The sequence below is a fragment of the Strigops habroptila genome, chromosome 4, assembly GCF_004027225.2.
Source record: "Strigops habroptila isolate Jane chromosome 4, bStrHab1.2.pri, whole genome shotgun sequence".
In the NCBI taxonomy this organism is placed as follows: Eukaryota; Metazoa; Chordata; class Aves; order Psittaciformes; family Psittacidae; genus Strigops; species Strigops habroptila.
This window is the reverse complement of record NC_046358.1, coordinates 80750174-80764791: the sequence shown is the minus strand read 5'-3', so window position 1 is coordinate 80764791 and position 14618 is coordinate 80750174. Positions and strand designations below refer to the sequence as shown.

General features: G+C 48.3%; 1 protein-coding gene across 1 annotated transcript in view; it reads right to left on the bottom strand.

Annotated features, from left to right (window-relative positions):
* Nucleotides 1-10221, bottom strand: part of ELFN1 (extracellular leucine rich repeat and fibronectin type III domain containing 1) — a 120811-nt gene extending 110590 nt beyond the window's left edge. Inside the window, exon 1 of the mRNA XM_030484382.1 lies at nt 10200-10221. The gene's annotated coding sequence lies outside the window, so the exon portion shown is untranslated. The remainder of the gene's footprint in view (nt 1-10199) is intronic.
* Nucleotides 10222-14618: the final 4397 nt, after the last annotated feature.

The window sequence follows — 14618 nt, the reverse complement described above, 5'->3', positions numbered from 1 at the left end:
GATGCGTTTTTGTAGCTTCCCATTTGTTCTGATTTTATTTTTCTTTTCTTTTTCTTTGAAACCCTGAAGAAGTCAATTTTATGCCAGTGAAAGGCATCAGGAGTGGGGCTGGGTTCTGCCAGCCCAGAGCCCAGATGCAGAGTGATTGTACATCATGAATCGCTCTGCTTAAGGCCTTCCACCCAGAGATGGTGGAGACATCCAGGACTGGTTTGGTCTCTAGCTCTACTTTTACTTGCTGTGCCTGGCAGCTAAGGTGATTCCATGAGGATGATGGAATTGTCATCCAGGCACTCAAGCACTCAACCGCATCTCAGAAAGAGACACCTCCCTACACCATGTGCTGCTTGTATTGACCACCAAAGTTTGGAAATAGGCTTGATTTGGTCCTATTCTTCCTCACTGATGCTGATCACTATCTCCCTACTGTGCTTGCACCCCTGTGGAGCATAAGGATCCTCTGGCTATGACTTTGCCTTCAGTGCAGCAAAGGTTGGGTGTCCTTCACAAAGGCCCCAGGGGACTCATCCCACAGTTGATGGTTTCTTTCGTCCCCTCCGGGTACCCTGACATGCTACTGTAGCGCAGAATATATAGTTCTTTCCACCTGAGGACCTCCAAGTGAGTAAACAGAGTGAATAATTCACAATGTGTAATTTCTTTAAAGATATTTCTCTCTCTTTTTTTAATTCTCTCTCATACACACATTGTCCGTGAAGAGAATGAGAAATTCTCCAGTGCATTTTTTCAGTGTTATTCACAAGTCTCTCTGATGAACAACTCTCAGCTTGCAGGTGCTTTCAAGCCAAGGAGTCTGCCATCAAATCTTCAAATTGCAATTTGTGCCATAGCCCAACAAAACACACATTCCAAGCCACACATCCCAGAGCAATGTCCAAAATCCAGCGTCCAAAATCCACCCTGTACTCTTAGCTACCTCCAAACACCAGTGGATAGAGAGAAAAGACTTGTCTCTGCCCTTCTTGGCACTGCACAGACCCAAGCATAGACATTATGACCCTCGTTTTTACAAGTGCCCACTGATTTGGGGGCCTCATTTAAGACACTAAAGGCATGCTGTTCTTTTGGCGTGGTGACGGAGGCAAGTCAGCCTGGGTCTGAAGGTCTTCAGAGCAAAGTCTTCCCTTTGTTGCTTTGACTTTGGTTCTCCTACACTCCTTGTGTCCATCTGAGGTTGTCTCCACTGACCCTCTGCTTGAGGAGCCTCACTTTGTCATGTGTGAGGCCTCATTTGTCCTTCAAAAGGCAGAGCAAAGCCAAGCGATGCTATTCTAGGGCTGTCATTGAGATGAAATTACTTGGCTTTGCCAAAGCCATCCCTGAAGTTGGCCCCCAGCAAGAAAGGTTGACATGATCACACTCCTGCCTTGGAGACACGTAGAAGCAGCATGACTTTCTTTTTATTTACAGAGCATCAGATTGCACATTCCCTAAGAGCTCTGATTCATCCCTCCCAAACCCTAGAACAAATACTCCAAAATCAGTCTACAGCATGGGGACAGGCTTTGTTCAGTGCTTTGAAAGAGAGCAGGTAAAGTCATTACCCTCACTTTGCATCGCAAAAGTGATATGCATAAAGCTGCACAGAACAACCCTGCAAAGCTCAAAGGAAACAAATGGGCGACTTGCACCATGAATTTCAATGGGACTTTGTGCCGCCAGGATAATAGCCAGAAAGACAGTGAAATATTGCACAGAGAGACACTGGGCAGTAAAAACAAGTTGCACTTGCTAATGCGGTGGACTATCCCGCAATATCACACAGAGGGGAGATTGCAGAGCAATTGAGCAGGGGCACATGGTGCAGCCTGAGAGATAAGGGAGCACGCTGGGGCACAGGGCAGGAATAATTCAGGATGGGGTGTGGGGGTCTTTTAAGCACAGGGAATTACCCTGCAGCTTTTCACTGGAGCTGTCCCCCTGGCTTGAAGAGGTATTTATCCAGCTTGGCTTGGAGGCTGAATAGGTCTCAAAAATAGGCTCCAGCCAATTTTTCACATGGGTTAGCTACAGCCCTTGGAGCACTCGACCTGCTGGGGGTCAGCAGTGGCCAAGTTTCTTCTTATTATTCCCAGCAACTGCCTTCACACAGATCTCTGGCTGCTGAACACAGCCCTGCCTCAGGTTCCTGCTGTGCTGTGGTCCCAAGCAGGGCAGACAAGAGAGAGTTTGCAGGACAAGGAGCCCCAGCCAGGGATATAACATCCATGGCAGCATCCCAGCTCCATGGGGATGGTGCTCCAAAGCGTCTCTGCCTCCTCTGACCTCCCTGTTCCCCTCAGCACCCTCAGTGGGATGCCCTGCAGGCCATGGGCTCAACAAAGTGTCTAAATACTGACCAAGGAAAATCATTCTCCCACTGGTCACACAGACTATAGGAGGCTTCCATATAGCTTGATAACTCACCTGAGGCTAGAGTGGAGTGAATTAGCATCCTTTAAATTAAAGAGCTTTAAACAACATCTCTTCCCCAAATTGCCACTATATCCATTTCAATTGTTATAGCGAACACTTTGCAAGTAGACCCAGAGGAAGAGGAAGGAGGAGGGAGAAAGCCAAGGCAGAGAGGATGGGCGATGCTCCGATGCGGTGGGGAGATGCCTGTTTGCACCAGGAGCAGCCGTGATGTTACTGAGGCAAAGATGTTAAAGCAAGCAATTCCCTAAGGCACCCTAAACCTTTATAGATTGCTGATGGTGAAAGCAGTAAATGAAAGGACACCTTTGAGTGAGAACTCATGTGTTAAACACTTTTGGAGGTTGTCCCCATGCAAAATAGTGTGTGTCTTTCAAAGCTGCGTAAATCCACAGCAGATACAACAGACAAGGGGTGCTAAATCCAGACAGGGAAACCTCACCAGCACCTTCAAGCTGCATGTTCAAGATGCCCACAACTAGGGGAAATGTCAGTGCAACAGTGTGACTGCGACCATGGAGACCGGCTACTGGTTCCTGTGCATGACCACCTGGATATTTAAGGGTTAATTGATATTTGGGCCAAAGGAAGATGGGCAGAGAGGAGAGAACAGCCGAGATGCGTAGGTGAAGGCACAAGAGAGGATTGGTTGGGTCTCAGCCATGGCCACTTAAACTCTTTAGCTCTGAAAAGCAGAAAAAAACTAAGATGGATGAAAGCAGTGGACAAACTGTAAATTCAGATGGGAATCCAGCTATCCAGTACACCAAATCTGGGATTAATAACATCATCTCAGCTTCCTCTCTTATTCTAAGGCTGACCAGAGATCAAGGGGAACATGAGTGTATTCAGGAAGAGATTTGGAAACGGGTTCAGAATGAATCACACCGTGCATCTCCTCTCCCCCAGCATCCCAGGACCAGAGACCTCCTGGTCCTTCATCTTCTTCATCAAAGTCCAGGCAGGCTGAGCGCAGCCTTGACATAAGAGTGTGAGGAGCAACTCTCCTCCATCCACATCAACCCACAGCGACAGGGCCCTGGTAATTTCCCTTCTAGTGACACAACGTTCAAAATAGCACAGCACGAGGGGCTGCTGACTCAGAGGTACCCAGGTAAGGAAGGAGCTGCCAGGGAGGCTGCAAAGCTGTGACGAGACTGCAGTGACTACAGCCATCCAAAATAGCATTTGTCTCCACCGAGACTCGCAAGCCCCTTGGGAGGGGAACGACCTGTTACTCAGCGATGCCGTCAGATCCCAGGGGAATGTTTTGCTTGGAGAATGGGAGTTCAGAGGATTTCTGCAGCTTCCCCTCCCAGTCACAATTTACCTCACTGAATTCAAAGCAGTGTGGGCTGGAAACAACGCTAAAAGGGAACAGGAGGCAAAAAAAAAAATCACGCTGAGCGTATTGTTCTGGATAAATAAGACATAGGCATGTTGAGGAAGGTAGCTAAACCCATCCCACAAAATGGTCTTCTCCTGCCAGGAAGATGTGACAAAAATAATTACCTGGGCTATACATAATTATTATGCTGCTTTGAGGCAGCCGCTTGCCCTTGGCACAGTTAAGGGAGCCTTCGCCTGATATTGATTAATGACATTAACCATTAGACCATTAATGTCCTGACCCACTAAATGGGTTGGGATGTCGCAAGTTGATGTAGCCAGGCACCAGCCTCCACGTCTGCCCACCCCAAGGGGGAAGCACCATGTGCTTGGTGCAGGACAAACTCACCCAGTTGCCATTCCCAGCTGCACCAGTGCCTGGAGATGGATGGACCCCAGTGCAATCCTGCATCAAGATCTCCACTCAGGAGATCCTGGTTGCCTCTGGCAAGGCCAGGTGGTTTGTGGAACTCACAGGAGGTGGAACCAATGCTGGAAAACACAGAATTGGCTTGATGATGAAAAAACAAAGCATAGAGGTAATGAAATCACCAGGTTTTTTCTCCCCCAGGTGGAGAAAGCTCCAAATTCCTCCAGTTTGGGTTCAGCTGCCAGAAAGGGACCTGTTCCCCGGGTCACCTGGGGAAACCCTGGCGGGATAAATTAAATGTTCTTCATTTAATTCTCTAAAGGGGAAATAAGAGTTTTACAACCAGCTGTCAAATGCTCTGCAGCTAAAATATCAACAAAGTATGACAGACGCAAGATGGAAAAAGCCTCTGAGGTTTCCTTTTATTGACTGGGAAGTCTCTGTTTCTTATCTTATTATCTTCCAAGCTAAACCGATAGGAGCTGAACAATCAGGAAATTGAATAGCATCATTGGCAAAGACCATCCTTTCCTCAAATAGCTGGCAGTGATGAATACCTGAGGAGACCCATCGCTTCGGTACAGTGGGATCTAACAAAAGAGAGCATTTGATCTCATCCCATACAACCCATTTGGCTGGCGATGATGGAGATCCAAACATCCTGCATCTCCTATAGGTTTATCTGGCAATAATCTAACGTTTGGGTCATGTGGAGCTCGGTTGCAGATTGATAATCACATACTTGAAGATCACAGGCTATGAAACTTATTGCTGTGCTGGCTGGAATAAATTATGCAAAGCAATGCGTTATCTGGAAGCCTGCAACGCGCACGCACATGCACACACACTCTGGTGATCTATCGCTCTCCATGCAGATGTTCTGCTGCAAATGCATTTTAATTAATACATTGAAAATACGTTTCCTGCCTTGTCTGAGCCGGAGATGAGCAGGGAAATGATGCCAAGTGGGGGAAAAGCCCCCACTGCAAAAGAAATGATGAAGGGAAAACGCAGTGACTTAAAACCAGTCAGAATTAAGACATGGCTGAACTGGGGCCCACTCGTGCCTTGAGCTGGTGTTGGTGGGAGAGTGAGTGGCAGGGATTGAAGATGCTCTCATGAAGGCATTAAGGGGCTGTAGCAGAGCTCCTCAATACTTACTACTCCTATTCCTCCTGCTGAGGACATTCCTGCACCCACTCTCCATCCCTGGCACCCCCACTGCCTTCCCAGGCAGCACCAGGGAGGACCCAGTTTAAGGAACCCACTGTTCAAACCAGAAACCAAACCTAATACATGAAAACATAGCTATTTCACAAAGGCACCAAAACAAAAAAGCCCAGTCAAGACACCATCCACACCAGCAACATCTGGATATAAATGCCTCCTTTCCAGCCAAGAGAAACAATTTCCATCCCTCAATGTAAATTGAAAGGGTGGGATATTTGGTTTAATTAGGAAAACAATTTTGGCCTTTCATGCTTTTCTCTTTTTCTCTTTTGTTTTTACTGACTCCTACCTCACCCGTGGGACTCTCCCATATGGACCAGCCAAGGACCATAGTGGCAGCAATAAATACAACCAGGCAATGATTGCCCTGCTGTCCTCAGTGCCTGCCCCAAAAGGGGTGGCTCATGGGAGCACAGGGCTGCACTGTCACACGGCAGGTGTTAGAGTTGGCCTCATTCATCACATGGCAAAGAGGTGGCTTAAATCACCCCACCACGAGATGGTTGAAGAGACCTGCAGAAGGATGGGAGAGGGGGTGAGGAGGCAAGTCAGCAAGGCACAGACCAAAGAGCGGTGCTAATTCAAGTTTGCATCCTGATGGCTCGGGACAAAATCCTGCTGGGAAGGAAGGGCAGAGGGAAGTGGGGAGTTGGGACAGGGGAAAGGATGAGCCAGACAGCATCCAGCCTCTACAGAGGTGACACATTTGCAGGGACACCATTCAGCAAACATGCTGAAGGCTCACAGCTGATTTGGCCCCAGTGGGGTTGTTGCAACCATCCAACATGTCCTTCTTGTAAAGGGACCCTTGGCCACAGCCCAGGATTAATCCTGGGTGGAAAAGTGGGAACCCGGAGCTGTTTTCCCATGGGAAGGGAGATGTACCTGCAAAGACAGCTTATGCCAGGAGCCGAGCAGGGTCTGGTGAAAGGAGACAAGTTACCACCCTTGGTACGAGGGTCTGTTCTCACCAAGGGGACACACAGGCAGGTCGGTGTGTGGGTGCAGCTGCGCACCTCCGTCATGCTCCATCAGGACTCATGGAGAGCAATAACCATGGCTGAATCTAGTCAGGATGGAGGGCTCCAGCCTCAAGCAGGCAGAAATCCTGATATATACCCTGGAGAAAGAGAGATGTGAAACTACCCTCCCCAGGTTAGGGAGTGCTTTTAAATTGCAGCAGAAGCATTTGAGAGATAGCTCTGCTCTCCACAGGAGCTTCTCCCCATCCTTGGAATTTAAGCCTGTTAACAGTAGAGTATGATGATATTATCTGTTTGTATTGCACTTTTATCACAAACCATTCCCAAAGTGATTTGGTATCATGTCCTCTGAGTGCTGCTGAAACAGGCCCTGTTGGGATGCAGCAGCAGAGCAGCCACCACCCCACTTACAGGAGGAGAAAGGGGGGATGCGGAAAAGAAAACCACATACTTGGTTCTTCAGACCCTTGCAAACCAGCACCGATGTGAGGTTTATGGTCCTGCCCAAACCATCCCTCACTGCTCCACACCAGACCCACATTCCCCTCGGAGAACACAGCCCACAGCCTGACCCACCAGTGTTAGAGCAGGGAAGGTGGTGTTGGAGGGAAGAGGAAATGCAGGGGAGCAGGAGGAGATAAGGAGTGAGACAAGGAGAGGAAAAGGAAAGGAGAGGTTTACCCTCGGTGAGCAATCGCCAGGATGGGTGGGAGAGGGAGAGACTCATTGCAGCCACACAGTCCCTGATGCTGCGTAGCCACAGAGGATACATGCAATATCTCTCCCTGAGGATTTATCTCCCTGCAGAAGTTGCAGACAAGATCCCAGCAGCTGATAGCAGAGGCAGCAGGAGAAAATGAAGCGAAAGCCCTTTGCTAGGTGGGGAAATGCCTGCATTTCTCACCCTCCCATTGACTCCAAGAGGCTCAGGTGTTGTCACCCGTTCTCCAGCTCCCAGCCCAGACAAGGGAGGATCAATAGGGTTACAGATCTCTGATAGAAAGCAGCAGCTCACTGCTGTGTTTAGACACAAAACTGAGCAGCTTTCTCTTAAAGCGACTGATGGAGGAGTCCAAACCCTGCAGCCTCTAGGCCAAAACACAAATAATCCACCACACTGTGGTCCATGGACCTGGACTTCACAGGATTAACTTGGACATCCAGGTTGGAGGACTGCGGTGCAGTTGCCTGTGAGCATCACGTGGCAATGCACATAATTAGGACAAATATTTGCGTGTTTTCCTTTGATGGACAGGTACTTTGCAGAAGCATTTCCTTCCCTAAAAGCCGAGCGCAGATGTTGTGCCCAATTCTCCCTCCTACAGCCATGTATTACACAGACATACTGGGCACAGGCACGCAGACCTCAAGAAGCATTATGGAGAGGCGAAAGCCTGCAGCTCCGTGCTGGGAATATCAGTGGAGACACAAAGCGATTTCACTCACAGCTAAATCGTTGCCTGATTGACACCCTGTAATAAAGAGATTCGCCACATAATTACTGCGCATTTGGGATGCAGCACCAGTATTTCTTTTTTAACCTAGTGACAGTTTTAAACAGTAGTTGAAGTATGTGTTTGTATTAATGTCGTTAGTTATTTTTGTGTGTTTTACAGAAAAGGTTTTTCCTTGAAACAGCAATACAGCAAACAAGAGCTCAAGTGTCTTCTGGAGACACCTCTACTTCTACTTTCAGATGAACTACTGAAGTGAATGGAAGAGGAAGGATCTGAGCTGAGATTAAACAAGCAGCATCTTGATGACAACAAGAGGTGCAGGATCAGGCACTGCTGTTGGGAGTTTCTTACCTCTTATTGCTACAGGGTAAATGCAGGAGCCTGAACAAATCTCTTCCACACTGAGGGTCCTGCTGTGGCAGCAAGGACTTGCCATGTGTTCACACATGACACGCTGCCGGTGGCTGAGACCTGACCTCTGTTAGCACACCTACCGCTGGGCACAGCCAGGATGGGGGCACAAGTGCTGTTGCATTCAACAGGTATCTATCCAAGCCTTGCTAGAAAAGATGCTAAACTAGGCTTATAAGAAATGAGAGAAGGAGCTTGGCATTTACTGGTAGAGAGAAACAATAATAAATGATGTTTTTTATGAAGAAATATTATCTAGAAATTTTATTTCTGTTCCTAGGGCCTCCAACAGCCAGCAATGTAATAAAGAGGAAAAAGAAGATGTGAAGGGAAAAATTAGAATAATGAAGATGATCAAATAAAACTGCACACATATATATGCCTTAAGTCAATAACACCTCAACGTCGCAGTTGGGTTTGTGTTCTTCTGCAATGAAAGAAAGGCCACATTTGATAAACTGATACAAATTATCCTGGAATCAAAATGAAAATGGGTACAAAAGAGGTGGTGAAATATTATCAGTCAGGAATGGGAACATGGGTCCTTCCATCACTGTCACCGGGAAGTTGCGGCTCCAGCAGATGTGCAGAGCTCAGCCCCAGGGCTTGCTGCTCCACCATGAGGGTTTGGGCTGATACCAGGAGCCCCAGGAGACGCTGTGGTCTCCCTCCAGCTTCCATATGTTTCCAAACCTGCTTGGGTACCATCTGTGGCTGGGCACAGCAGCATGGGACAGAGGCACGCTCCAGGCGTAGGGGCATATCCCTGTCCTTCACAATGATCCATTGTAAAGACTCATTTGGGAGTTGGGGGAAATCTGGCTACCAGCTTTCCCAGGGCAACTTGGCCCTGCTCCTCAACCTCCCACTCACCAGCAAGCCTTTGTAAATCAGGAACACCTTTTCTTTTCTTCCAGAAGCATGATCCTGCCTCAGAGCTCCTCCTTCCACAGATACACACAGCACAGATGCAGTCAGAGCCACCAGAGGTGCTTTGTACCCATTCTTCTCTCTCCAAAGGGCAATGCCAAAGGATCAGATCAGCCCCTGCCCATGGCAGGGGGGTTGGAACTAGATGATCTTAAGGTCCTTTCCAACCCAAACCATTCTGCAATTCTATGATTCTATAAAGCCCTTCAAGGTAACACCTTCTCTGAGTATTTCCAGCAGCTGGCCACTGCCCCATTACACCACACCCTAGGAGGTAGCAATGTGGTGGCTTCAGCCCTCTTCATGAGCCTGGTACAGCTCCTGGTGGTGGCCCTACCTGCCATGGGGATAACACACCACCTGGGAATGCTCCTCTGCTTCCTACTTTGCCTTACATCTGCTTCCTGCTGTGACAGGCACAACAGAGCTGTCCCGGGGCTGGGTTGCATCTCTGCAGTGGTAGTCACCCCTCATTAACTGAGTGACTCAGGCAATATTCCTGAGCTGCTGCTCAGTTCCCAGCCTGTAGTACAAGTTCTCGTCATCTGCCCTTACATGTGTGACCTTGCACTGCTGGCACTCTTAGATTTAATCACTTCTACTCATGTTGAAATCACCCAGGTCTTCTGGTATGACATAACATGCCTCTGCATTGAGGATATTTCCCAGCATTGCATCTCTAGAGTGTTTCATTAGCATAAGACTAATTCTTATACCAAGGTCATTAATCAAAATATTATATGATAAAAATATTGTCATTCCCGAAATCTGCCCTTGAGAAACTTGGTGAACTGTCAGCCCTTTACTTAGTGCTTCCCTGCTCCACAGCGCCCCAACTTTTATCCCACTAATTCCCACCTCCTCTGGTTTCATTAACAGGACATGAGATAGGTGATGCAGCCAGGCTGTGAAACTGCCTGGGAAGTGAATTTTGGGGTAATAATGGAAAAAGATGACATGGCTTAGGGAGAAGACTGGTCTGCATACACATACCTTGCAAAGGTGGCCCAACTCTGAAGCGTGCATCTCAGCATCCTTGTCTCCATGGGGAGGAGCGTGACTCTCTGTTCCCACCTCCTTCTGGTCACTGTAGGATAACCACTGTCTGGATTTAAAGGTCTGAATTTGCTCAGGAAACACCCTGAAACCATCCCCATCCACAATGATGCCTGCACTCCACAGCAGCCACTCCTGCAGCACCACAAACCTCTCCCAGCAGATTTTACCATGGAAAGGAGCAGCATTACAGCATTGCCACATCCCCCAGGGATGTCACTGTTAACACTCGCTGGATGTGGATCACCACAGTTAATATCTGTGTGTGTAACAAAAAGGCGGCCTGCAGAGAGGATACTGAAATGCAAGGGACAAGAAAGAGAAGGTCCCCAGCGGATGGAGGAAGCCACGGTATCCATGAGGAGCAGTTCTGGAGCTCAGCCGACGGGAAGGGCAGCGCACACGTCCTCATGACCCAAAGTCTTCTCAACTCTTCCCTCTGTCTGAGTGGCAGGCAAGAAGTAACCTCAGTGATTGCATTTCTTTGTATGACCCCATCTAAAACTTTCAGCATCAGATAAACAACTCCCAAGGGTCAATTAACATGTCTTGAGATGATTAGAGTCTGACACTGATGAAACCCAGCAGTAATTAGCAAATTAAAAAAAAACCCCAACCCTTTTGATTAGTACTCAGCATAATTCCCTCCAATTATTCAAAGTTCATGACTACAGGGGGTGGAATATCTCCAGGAATATTTATTTATATCCCTATTTTTTTCCAATCAACTTTGTGAATCTAGTTAATCATCAGCACTTGAACTTGTTAACTTGGAGAGTTTCAGAGCTGTCACTCTGTCTGATTGCTGGAGACAGCCTGAGGAAGAGTTTGGGAACACAGAGAATCAAATACCTGTCTCAGGCAAAGAAAAGACAACAAAAAAAACCCCAAGAAGAAAGCAAAAAAAAGAAAAAAATCCCAACTCACTGCAGCAGCAGAGAAAATAAAATAGTGTTTTCCCTCTCTTTGTTTAGAGTCACAGCTTGGTGCTGGCATGTTTTGCATCAGCCTGCCAGACAGTGCTTTGCAAAGGCAAGCAATACACCTCCTTCTGCACACGGACAAAATCCTCTCCAAAGAGATGCTCATGCCTGCACAGCCCAAATATCTTGGGCAGCAGCAGCCCAGGCAGCCAAGATTCCCCTGCAAATGTGCTCATGCCTACTGCAGGCAAAGAATAGTCCTTAAGCTATTGAGCTCCTTGGCTGGAGGTGCAGTAATCAGTGCCCCAGCCAGCCCCCGTTGTGGCTGGGGCAGGGCTGATCTGTCCATCATCCATGGGAAGCAAGGACAAGCCATGGAAAAGCTGGAATTCCTCTTGGAAGTCATCACTGACTGCAGGGAGGCTTTGATAAAGCATTTCATGCCTGTCTTCAGACGGTATGAGAACAGTTTTCCTGCCCTAATCCTTCTGCATCCTTTCCAGCAGAAAGGAAGGACCAGGGACCACAAAACCTCTCCTTCCCTATCCCTCTCCCAAAGCTGCCCAGCAACCAGGGCTGTCTGAGCACGGAGCTGGGGTGGGGACCAGCATCCCCACACTGCTGTCAGGGGTGAGTGGAGTGTGACCACATCCCATGGCCCCATCTGCCCCAGAACTACTGCTGTCTCCTTCCTCCCATAGATGCCTCCAGAACCTATGGGACAGGTCAATGAATGGGAGCCAGAGATGTCCCCACCTCAAAGGATCAAGGTGGTCAGACCACTGCAGGGCTTTGTTGGGAAAACACTGCAATGGAGAAAGGCAAACTTTTCAGCACCCTCTCATCTCTTGATGCAAGGTCTCAGCAGCCCCAGCTCCACTGGTCCTTGCCTCCTACAAGCCACGTGGCTTGGACAGAGACAAGGTCCATCCTGCTGGCATGCAGGGACTTCCCTTGCTGACCTACATGGGCAAGAGCTGGGGGCACAGAGATGTGACCACCTGGGCTTGCCAGGCTCTGAGCTGCAACTCCCTCCGCCCTCTGCTTCATTAAAACCTTCTTCCCTGCCTGAGTGAGCCCCTGAGGGATGGAGAAGGACTAGTCCCTGACAGGAAGACATACACTTAAACCTTTCAAAGCCATTTTTCATTGGACTTTTCTACATTCATCACTGCAGACTAACAGAGATTTTCTCTCTAGTTTAGATGATTATTTTTTTTAATTTAATCCTATCCAGTGAGAGCCCTCTAGGGAGCTCCTAACCCTGCTTTAATAACATGCTCATTAGCGAGGTTATTCAGGGAGTGGTTTCTATTTGACACTCCAGCATCTTTCTAATTAATGTTGCTTTAAAACAAGCAAACCTTAAAAAAGAGAGAATATCAAACAGCTCGGAGTCAGCGCTGCGGGAAGACAGCAATTTCCTCTGGATTTTCATCTCCCTTCTCCCTAAAATTTGGTTCTGAGTATGTCAGCCATTTGCTGCGACAGGACTAAATTAAAAGAGTACAAGGCCCTGCATCCCGCAGCTCAGAGACGTCAGAACAGCAGCTCGCACACCAAGTAGGACACTGAGCATGGGTTTGTTGAGCTGGATTAGGTCCTGCCTGATGCACGCTCTGAGACACGCATGTGCAAGGTTGTACCAATGCACACAGGCACTCCCCACGGGCCAAGGGACCACAGGGTGACATTTCTTGCCATCTCTGCAGCTGGAAATCCCTCCATCAGCTCAACACCTCCCAGCACTGGAGGTCTTTCCCTTGGTCCCTCGTTTGTGCTGGGTTTATGCATGGTAATATGGGCTGCTGCAGCAGCCAGCAGGATCACTGGGTTTGAGTGAAGGGATGTTGCCACAGTTGCTGGAGCAGGGACACAAAACTCCTCTGACAGCTCTCCAGGTGACCTGACTTACCTGTATATTTAAACTGACTTTTCCCTTTGGCTTAGTTATTTCATAATGGGATGGTCCAAAGGCTAAAACAGCTCAGAACCGAGCTCTGAGCTCGTCTCCATCCAGTGATCTCACATGTGGTATTTGCCAGGTGTGTGCCTCAGTTTCCCTTCCATGAAGGCGAGCTCTGGAAGCACATCCCCAAGAAGAGGAAGAGCCTTGCACAGCAGGTGCTGCAGAAGGTGAACCATGGCAACATCAGGGCACGAGTTACTGAAAATGGTTTCAAAATGCACAATTTACCCGCAATACGCAAGACTGAAGCTTCCTTCACTGCCCACCACTTCCCCTGCTGCAGTAACAGGACCTATTAATTTCATTTTAGATATAGAACATTGAAATCTGGGTCAGAAACAGGGAAAACAGAGCCCACTGCAAATACCAACCTTGGCAAGTCAGCAGATGCAAAGGGAGCACAACAGGGACAAACTCTGCACGGTTGGAGGGCCAACCAAACCAAAGAGAGCTGCAGCCGTTTGTGCCCCAGCTGAGCTTGATCCTGTAGGGCTGACAGCAAGTGCTGCTTGGGCCAGGAATGAAATCCAAGTGGTAAAATGGTGAGATAAGAGGGTTAAGAGCCTGTGAATTCCTAGAGCTGGTAACAATACTAAGAAGAGATTTGCGCAGGGCCTCCCTCTGTGTTGTCCTCAAGTCATTCCCCACAATTTGGACAGAAATAAGTGGATAATCGTGTTGCCTACCACAGCTTGCCAAGCACATGTCTCCGCCTGTGACGCAGGGAATAATGTCGGCGTTACCTGGTTGTGCGAGCAGCTAAGCTTCTGAGTAAGTCTGCTGGCATCCTCCGCTCCCTATTATCAACAAGTCCGCCCTTAAGGCTCTCCTCTTTGCCTTCCCCAGTCTTACGCAGATTTGGGCTCTTTTTAATTAAATGACAACCGTCTGCAGCCAGAGCTTGAATTACACCTGCCTAAAGCGATCGACAGTGATTGGAATTGTCATATCATTTTGATTGCAAAGATTCCCACGCAAGTCAAAACAAGCCGGGAGTGCAGGCATATGCTGGAGCTATTACCAGGGCTGTGAGACAGCTTCCCTTCTGCCGACGTGCACGCAAGGCCTATCTCTTTGCGATGGTTTGCAGAGGGAGAAGATGGTGCTGATGCTGTTTGTGGGACCCAAGGTAGTGCTAGAGAAGAGGCACAGACCTCACACATCTGGCTCCGCTGTTTCAGGGTTATTTCTTTACATCAGGCTTGCAGCAGTTGGTGTTTCCCTGGCTTGTTTTATGGCTATGGTGGAAAGAAGAAGGGATATACTGAAACAGGGCAAGTTAGAAGCAGGCACATAAAGATGAAAGAGTACAGATCAGTGAGGATATATGGAAGCTCTCTCCCAAGCAAGCATCGTGCCAGGATTTCCCCAGGGATTGTCCACTCCTCTCCATACTGCACTGCAGTGCTAACTCTGGTTCTTCTCTGCAGTTGCTCTCCACTCCCCCATAAAGTCTTGATCATA